At 27.2% G+C, this 8,737-nt stretch overlaps 1 pseudogene; it reads left to right on the forward strand.

Annotated features, from left to right (window-relative positions):
- The first annotated feature begins 2,618 nt into the window (after positions 1–2,618).
- Positions 2,619–7,987, forward strand: LOC126555402 (uncharacterized; annotated as a pseudogene).
- The last annotated feature ends 750 nt before the right edge of the window (positions 7,988–8,737 follow it).

Below are 8,737 nucleotides of genomic sequence, written 5' to 3' on the forward strand. Positions count from 1 at the left end.
TTTACGGTATTTTAGGTGGGAAATATTCAAATTTCATATGTATGATAATTATATTTTATATGAAAAAATAAAAAAAAACTTTTTTAAACCAAGTTAGGTTTAACTATTAACGAGTTAAATATGTAAAAAAAAGTAACTTTAATTTACTTAACTTAACGAGTTAAATGGTAAATTGGTAGTTCTCGCCATTTCATGAATTTTATTACTTTTGAATCTAACGAAGTTACGAACAATATTATTATTTTTTCACGGACACATTGTACGTATACCTACTATACACAACATTGAACATAAACATATTATTGTATCATCTTTATTATCTTTATTATTATGTATCTTTTATTATACATCTTGTAAAATCCCGATGAAAAAAGACCGATAAACCTATAGACTATAGCCGTTATAATAAATAACAATAGTCAATAGATTTTTAGTCATATATATCATATATAGATAATATAATTAGACGTTTAGACGTGCGATTTATTGCGAATTTGGAATTACCACTTTAATAGCAACCGATGAACGAATAAACTATAAACGTCAAACGATAGTTACGATTTACATTTGTCGATTTTACAGTTATTCGTACAGTTATCATTCATATTAATATTCAGCATTTATTATATTATGTATCAGTGCAATATTTGTAAATTGGAGTATGGAAGGCGTGATCATCTTTTACGTCACCAAAAAATAAAGCATAATAAATTCCAGTACAACTGCGATATCTGTTCTTACGGCTGTAATAAGAAGTCTATACTAATTCGTCACTTCGAAAATGCCCATAATTTTATGACCGGTACCACTAGTATGTATCGCATTATTTATTTTAATTAAATTTGAATTAATGAATTAAAAAGTTAAAGTTATAGTAGGTTAAATTTATTTTTTCTACATTTGAAAATGTCATTGTGTAGGTATATAAATTGTAATAATATACTCTAAAAGTTTCACGTACCTATCCACGAATAATATTTATAAATTAAAGGGTTGCCCGTAAAAACCGAAATTAGTTCAAAAATACAAAAATTTATAATACCAAAAAAAAGGTAAACGGTCCTTTTGTACGGTCCATTGTTTAAAATGCAGGGGTTTAGTAAGTTCCCACACGAAACATAGCAGGAAACGGGTACATAATATGTAAGTTCCCTCACGATAAAAAATACTATATTAAGACTTAGGAATGACAACTTAAACGTAATTGGTGTGGTTAAAATTTGTTTTATTTTGTATTGCATAAAAAAAAATCAATTCAATTTTTTTTAGGTATAAAAATAATAATAATAGAAAAAAATCAAATTTTATTTTGTTTATTGCAAAAGCTCAACTTAATTTAATAAGTTACGTTTTTACGATTAACGTGTAACTTCAAGTTAATTTTAGTTCAAAGAATATTGAAAATATTTAATATATATATAATAATTTTGCAAATCTTTGAATGGTATTTTTAGAAAAGTAGGTTTTTTGATAGTTAGTTAATACTTTGATGTAATGATGTATCATTTTAAATTTGCCCAGTAATTTTCTTATGCATAAGAAAAATTATCTAATAAACATTGTTATGTGTTTGAAATTTTTTATTTTGAAAATTAGAAAATTTTAACTTTAAATTAAGTTAAGTTCTTTTTTTTCAAAGGTTAACGTTTAACTTAACGAGTTAACGACTTGGCCAAATATTTTTTATTGATATTTACTAAAAATTAAAAAATACTAAAAAAGAATATTTCAAATGTATATAAATAGTTTTAAAATAAGCAAAAATTAAATTTTATAAAGAAAGTGTCAATCTAAAAAACGTATAGTTATTTAGTAGTTATTTTTATTTACTGCTTAACTTTCTGAAGAGTGGAAACTTTTTGTAAAAAAATATAAAAGTCGTATTGTCTGTGCGATATGCAAGTTTTCATTTAAACGGTACAATGACCTATATTCCCACATGAGTTCTGAACACAACATTACTGTAACAATAGAACACTTTACTTTTGACGGAGAAAACAGTGAGTTGAATATGTATATTACGTACCTATAACTTTGTAAAATATGAAACCTTTTTTTATTCAACTTATAGAATTCAAGGATTGGAAACTGGAAATTGAAAAGGAAACTCGAAGTAGATATGTCAGATGTTCAGGTCAAAGAAAAATTTCTAATGGTAGTAAGACTCGCAAAGAATTCTTTTGCCATCGATCATTTATGCCAGTTATAAAGACTGAAGGGCGTAAGAGAGCTCTTAAAAGTTTGGGTACAAATAAGATTTCAGTTGCATGCCCATCCAAAATGTGTGTGGAAATCAAAGAAACTGATGTCAATGTAGATTTCATTCGCTTACATCTGGGTCACAAATGTGAGGTCACAAGAATGGTATTATCAAATGACGAACGAGCTTGTATTGCAGGTAAGTACCATAGGCTCTCATTCAGTTTGTCATTTAATGTTGTACAGTTTTTATACTTCACCTTTAAGGAAAGCTTAGTCAAGGTGTTCCTATGGACCGAATAATACAAGACATAAGAAATATAAGTAATCTAGATCCTGAGAAGTTTGAACGTATCCATTATATAGAAAAAAAGGACTTACGTAATATCCAACGTGATTTCAAACTTGGCTAATATACGATGAAATTGCATGAAGATGATGAAGTTAGTGTAGATATTCTAGTTCACACTCTGCTCGAAAAAGAGGATACTGTTATACTTCATTACGACAAAAGTGATAGTTTATTCCAATTAATTATTATGACTCCTTTTCAAAGGGAAATGTTGAATATATTAGGTCACTACAATCGTATTTGCATTGATGGAACACATGGGATAAACGCAAAGAAACCAAAAATTCAGCTCTTCACTCTACTCGTAATCGATGAGTATGGGAATGGTGTTCCAGTTTCATTTTTTTTTTCTAATAAAGAAGACACTTCTTCCATGATATTATTCTTTGAAAAAGTAAAAGAAGCTGTTGGTTTGCAGATTAAAGCAGAAGTGTTCATGTCTGATGATGCACCTCAGTTTTATAATGCTTGGGAACTAGTGATGGGTGCCTCTCAATTTCATTTGCTGTGTTGGTGGCATGTTAATAAAAATTGGACCGCCAACTTAAACTCTAAAATTAAAAACAAAGAAAAAAGAGAGATTGTAAAAAAAAGTCTCTATGTTTTAGCAACTGATGTTGAAAATGAAGGTGAATTTGAAGTGAATTTACAAATCTTTTTAAATGAGCTTCAAGAAGATGAAGATACTTGGATGTTCTATACATATTTTTGCACTAATTACATTAACAAGAAGAAATGTTGGGCTTTCTGTTACCGGAAACATACAGGTTTAAACACTAATATGCATCTTGAAAATTTACATAAAAAATAAAGTATACCTACTTAGATGGCAAGATATGCATTCGCTTAGATAAAGCCATTCATAAGTTATTTGACCTAATGAGAGATGTTATGTTTGAACGCATTATTAAAATAGCAAAAAACAAACCAACAGAGAAAATAAGACGAATAAGAGATGGTCATTTGAAAAGTTTGAAAATTGAAGACAGTTATGTTAGTCAAGATTCTGAAAATCAATGTATATGGTTCGTTACATCACATAAAGATCCAAGTCATACATATAAGGTAGAAAATTTGAAAAAGGTGTGTATTGAAAATTTATGCCCCTTGCAATGCAGAACATGTAATGTGTGTGTTCATACATACTAATGTTCTTGCATTGACAGTAGGGTTTATTTAAATATATGTAAGCATATACATAAAATTGGTGCTAGCAGGATAAGTGAAACACCCATTGAAAATGAATTCACATCAATAGCTATACAAGGGGAAAACGAAATCATTCAAACCATAAACCCTTTTGGAGCCAGTGGAAATCACAGAGGATACAATTTCCAAATCTCGACAAGAACTTGTAAGTAAATTACAAGTGATGCTTGGTTATGCTCAATCTACCAATGAAGATCAAATTCCCAATGTTTTGAAGTACTTGGACAAAGCACTTTCTTATATGAAAGTTCCTAATGTGAAGCCTGCTGAGGAAGAAAATTTAAACCCGTTAAAGAAAATAATTCAACAAAGAGACCAATATTCTGAGAAGAAAGGCTCAAAAAAAAAATTCAATAAAAAATGTTAAGTGCTCTCTAAAAAAATCAATTAAAAAAGGGACATTCCATTACTACCAAAACCAACAGAAAATGAAATTGTTATGTGTAAGGACATTTTGAATGGTAACAAGAGATGACATCCTACGTTCACACAGGAGTAGACCATACATATTTTCAACATGAATAATTTTTTTTTATTATATGTTTTTTTTTGACAACAATTATAAAAAGTGAATTATTATTATATTTAATTATTATTTTATACTATTATATTATATTATGTTTGAAAATTATGAAAAATGAATTATCATGATATTTAATACTTATTATTTAACCAGTATTTATGTTTTTGACAACAATTATGAAAAATGAATTATTATATTTAATTTTTATTATTTTATCATTATTTTATACTATTATATTATATGTTTGACAATTATGAAAAATGAATTATTATTTAATTTTTATTATTTTATCATTATTTTATACTATTATATTATATGTTTGACATTATGAAAAATGAATTATCATGCTATTTAATACTTATTATTTAACCAGTATTTATGTTTTTGACAACAATTATGAAAAATGAATTATTATATTTAATTTTTATTATTTTATACTATTATATTATGTTTGACAATTATGAAAAATTAATCATTATTATATTTAATATTTAGTATTGTATTATTTATTATTAATTTATACAATTAATACAATTACATACATTATTTTTAAATAGTAAGACTTCCATCATATTATGAATAAAAAAGTTTTATAATTAATTTTACACGAAAAAAGAAACTTATTTTTAACTTATTAACTTTTAACGAGTCAAATAAATAAAAAAAAAGTAAACAATACTTACTTCCACAATAATATTATTATTAATTAATTATTGAAAAATATTATAATATAAAGTATAATATTTGATATGATAAGACCATTGCGCATGATAAGACTGCGCGTATGCGTACAAAGCATGTTGGGGTTAGGTTAGGTTAGGTTAGGTCTCTCGCGAGTCTCTTGTCTGTAATCACATGAGTTTTATATGTCAATACTCCGAAATAAGCTTGTGAATGAATAAATGTTACATATAATATTTTATGTTATATTCAACTGTATTACAAAATTGTAATGTTTTATATTATATTCAACTGTATCACAAAATTGTAATTGATTATGTTATATTCAACTGTATTACAAATTGTAATTGATTACTTTATATTCAACTGTATCACAAATTGTAATTAATTATTTTGTATTATAATTAACTGTAAAGTAAATTATAACTAATTGATTTATAATTGAATAACTTTTAATATATGGTATTTCTGATATTACTTAAAAATACATATATATATGTTAATGAACAGTAATACTGGAGTTCATTACATCAGATATAGAAACATTGGTTGAGTGGTATTTTCAGAAAAATTATTAGTATAAGTAGAGGGCAGCAATACATCATTAGTTACATCATGAGGTACATATGTAACAATAGGATTATTATGATTTAAAGATTCAACAAATACCAAATTTTCATCTATGACAGGTAGTTCTACTTTATTAGAATTTAGATAACTATCTATATATTCTACAGTTACAAACTCATTTAACTCATCAAAGTCATTTTCATCAAATTCATCATCAGAATCCACTGGTATTTCAAACGAATCCCGGAATAAAAATCCCCAGAAAAAAACTCCCCGTAAAAAAATCCCCGGTAAATAAAATCCCCAAAGCAACTATTTAGTATTAAAATATTATAATAATAAAAATAATAATATTATCTTTATACCTATATTATTAATTAATATATATCATTAATATATGCAACAAATATGCATTTACAAAATTTATATTTAAAAATTCAAAGTTGTACTAAGTATATGAAAAAAATATAAAATAATAAAAATAAATGTATAAATAAATACATAAATATTACTGTTACTGACCAAAATTTTCGCAACGGCGCATTCAATTCAAATATGCATTTATGGTCAAATATGCAAAAATATGCAAAATAAAAATTTAGCAGTGAATTCCAATTAGTATGATTCTGAAGATTATTAACGAAAATATAAAAGAATTAAAAGCAAAATATTTGCAAAAACATGCAAATCCGGGCTCTAATCATAAGAGTCTCGCGGGCAACGCCAAGCGGAATGACTATATAATACTATATATAACTTGATTAACTCACTGGACACTGACTGATACACGTTGAGTCTGAACAATGATAGATCGAGGCTTGCAATTTATACGGTACATTCGTACTACAAATTTAGTGTGCAATAAGAAAGCATTTAACAGATAAAGAAGGTTCGCTGGCCGCTAATTGCCCACCCTTGGCATAGAGCAATAAAATGTGAAATTGGGAAAATACAAATTATAAAATTATTATTTACACGTACTATTTGGTATCTATACGTTATTATAACATAAACGGTTACGGTTAGTACATCTTCAGATCCTATTAAGTAACTTTGATTTGTGTGATTGTGCGAGAGAGGCCGTAATTGTCCGGCTATGGAAATCAATGAGACTATGGAATTCATTAAATCTAATCAAGGGAACTATAAAGTTTGCTTAAATGGTTATACTTATGTACACCAAAAAGACTGTACGTTTTTCAAGAGATGGAGGTGTGCAAAATATAGTTAATTTAAATGTTTAGCTATTTTAAAAACATCGCTTCAAAATAGTAATCCAAGGGAGATCCATGAACACAATCATTCTGCCGACAAAAATGGTAAGATTTATTTTAATTTAATAATTTACATATAGTTAAGACACTTATATATTTATGTGTTATAAATATGTTCTCAAATATTAATAATTTTGTCATAACTAATTGGAGATGGTGGGTAAAATAATACATAATATTATATTAGTAATTACTAATTACTAATTACTAGGACTGAAGTAGGAATAATAAATTAATGTAGCACGACAAATTATTGTCGATAACAATTTTATCATAGCCCTCGATAAGTACCTATTACTGAATTAGTAACCAATTAGTACATCCAGAACTAAAAGTTTTAAATGTAATTGTAAAAATAATATATTTGTAACTACGATTTACTGTATTTTACAAAGGAAAACTAGAAATACATACGTAGAAATGTTTCAAATTATAATGGATGAATGTGCTGAACGAAATTTATACCCTGACCCCAAATGTTTACATCTCGATTTTGAAAGCGCAGTTATTGAAGCAGCTAAAGAAGTAATTGGTATCCATATTGGTATAAAAGGCTGCTTCTATCACTTATGTCAATCGACGTTCAGGAAAGTCCAAGAATTGGGCTTTGCTACGAAATACCATAAGGATGAAGAGTTTCAAAAACAATGTGGAATGATTGATGCACTTGCATTCCTTCCATTGCACCTCGTAGAAGATGGAATGAAATATTTAAAAAATAGTTTACCTGAAAATCTTATGGATTTATTAGATTATTTTGATTCGTATTATGTAAATGGCAAGTATCGAAGAATTGGAAACGACGAAAATAACATGAGGTTTCGAAAACTGCCACCAATGTTCCCACCATCTGTGTGGAATGTAAATAAAACCACCCTCAATTACTGCCACAGAACCAACAACATCGTTGAAGGGTGGAATAATAGGTTTTCCAAACTAGTTGGTCAAAAACATCCTACAATATGGAAACTTTTTAGGAAAATTTAAAATGAAATTGACGCCGATCGAGCACAGTTAGCATTGGATGCTTTGGGTGAACCAAGACGTACAAAAAGAGGACAAAACCAAACAATAAATATCCGCTTGAAAGAGTTAGTTATAAGACAAAGTGAAGATAAATTAAGCATTGAAGACTTTTTGACAGCTGTATCTAACAATATAAGAAAACGAACCGACTGAACCGAATCTGACTATAATTATTTATATATTTTTTTGATTATTAATAACTGACTAATATTATATTATTTATTATTATTTTTTTTTTTTTACTAACTAATATTTTTTAAATAGTTGCTTTGGGGATTTTTTCCCGGGGATTTTTTTCCCGGGGATTTTTTTTCCAGGGATTTTTTTTCCGATTACCATTTCAAACAGCGCATAAAGCATTTCTTGTTCACTAAGTCCTTTATGATTCGACATTGTAATATAAAAATATAAAAACTAAAACACGTACAATATTATTTATAAAACTAGTGTCTAGCACAGAATAGAATAATGTGTCTAGAAAGTAAAATATAGGTAATATAAAACGTTTTGTAATTATTTTGTAATCAACCAACAAGTCGATAGCGTGTGTAGACAGATAAGAAGTTTGTACGCATATAGTTGCATTCGTGCAACCGGAGTTTATCATGGATTATCTTTGTACCATTTATCGAAAAAACCTAAACGACAGTTGTACAACATAGTTTAGATGTACGATAAGCGGTACACATTTTTTGATTATTGATATCACATATATTATCAATATTATGATTCTCCAAAGTTATCATATATCGATTTGGTCAATGTACAATCACTCATTAGTTTCAGGAATTATTAAAGTATAAATAAACACTTAACAGTAAACAAATATGATATCAAAATAATCAGAATTATTTCACGAATACAATGGTGTAATCAAACTATACATACCAGTAGTTCTAAGAA

The sequence above is a fragment of the Aphis gossypii genome, unplaced genomic scaffold (genome assembly GCF_020184175.1).
Source record: "Aphis gossypii isolate Hap1 unplaced genomic scaffold, ASM2018417v2 Contig00836, whole genome shotgun sequence".
Taxonomy (NCBI): domain Eukaryota; kingdom Metazoa; phylum Arthropoda; class Insecta; order Hemiptera; family Aphididae; genus Aphis; species Aphis gossypii.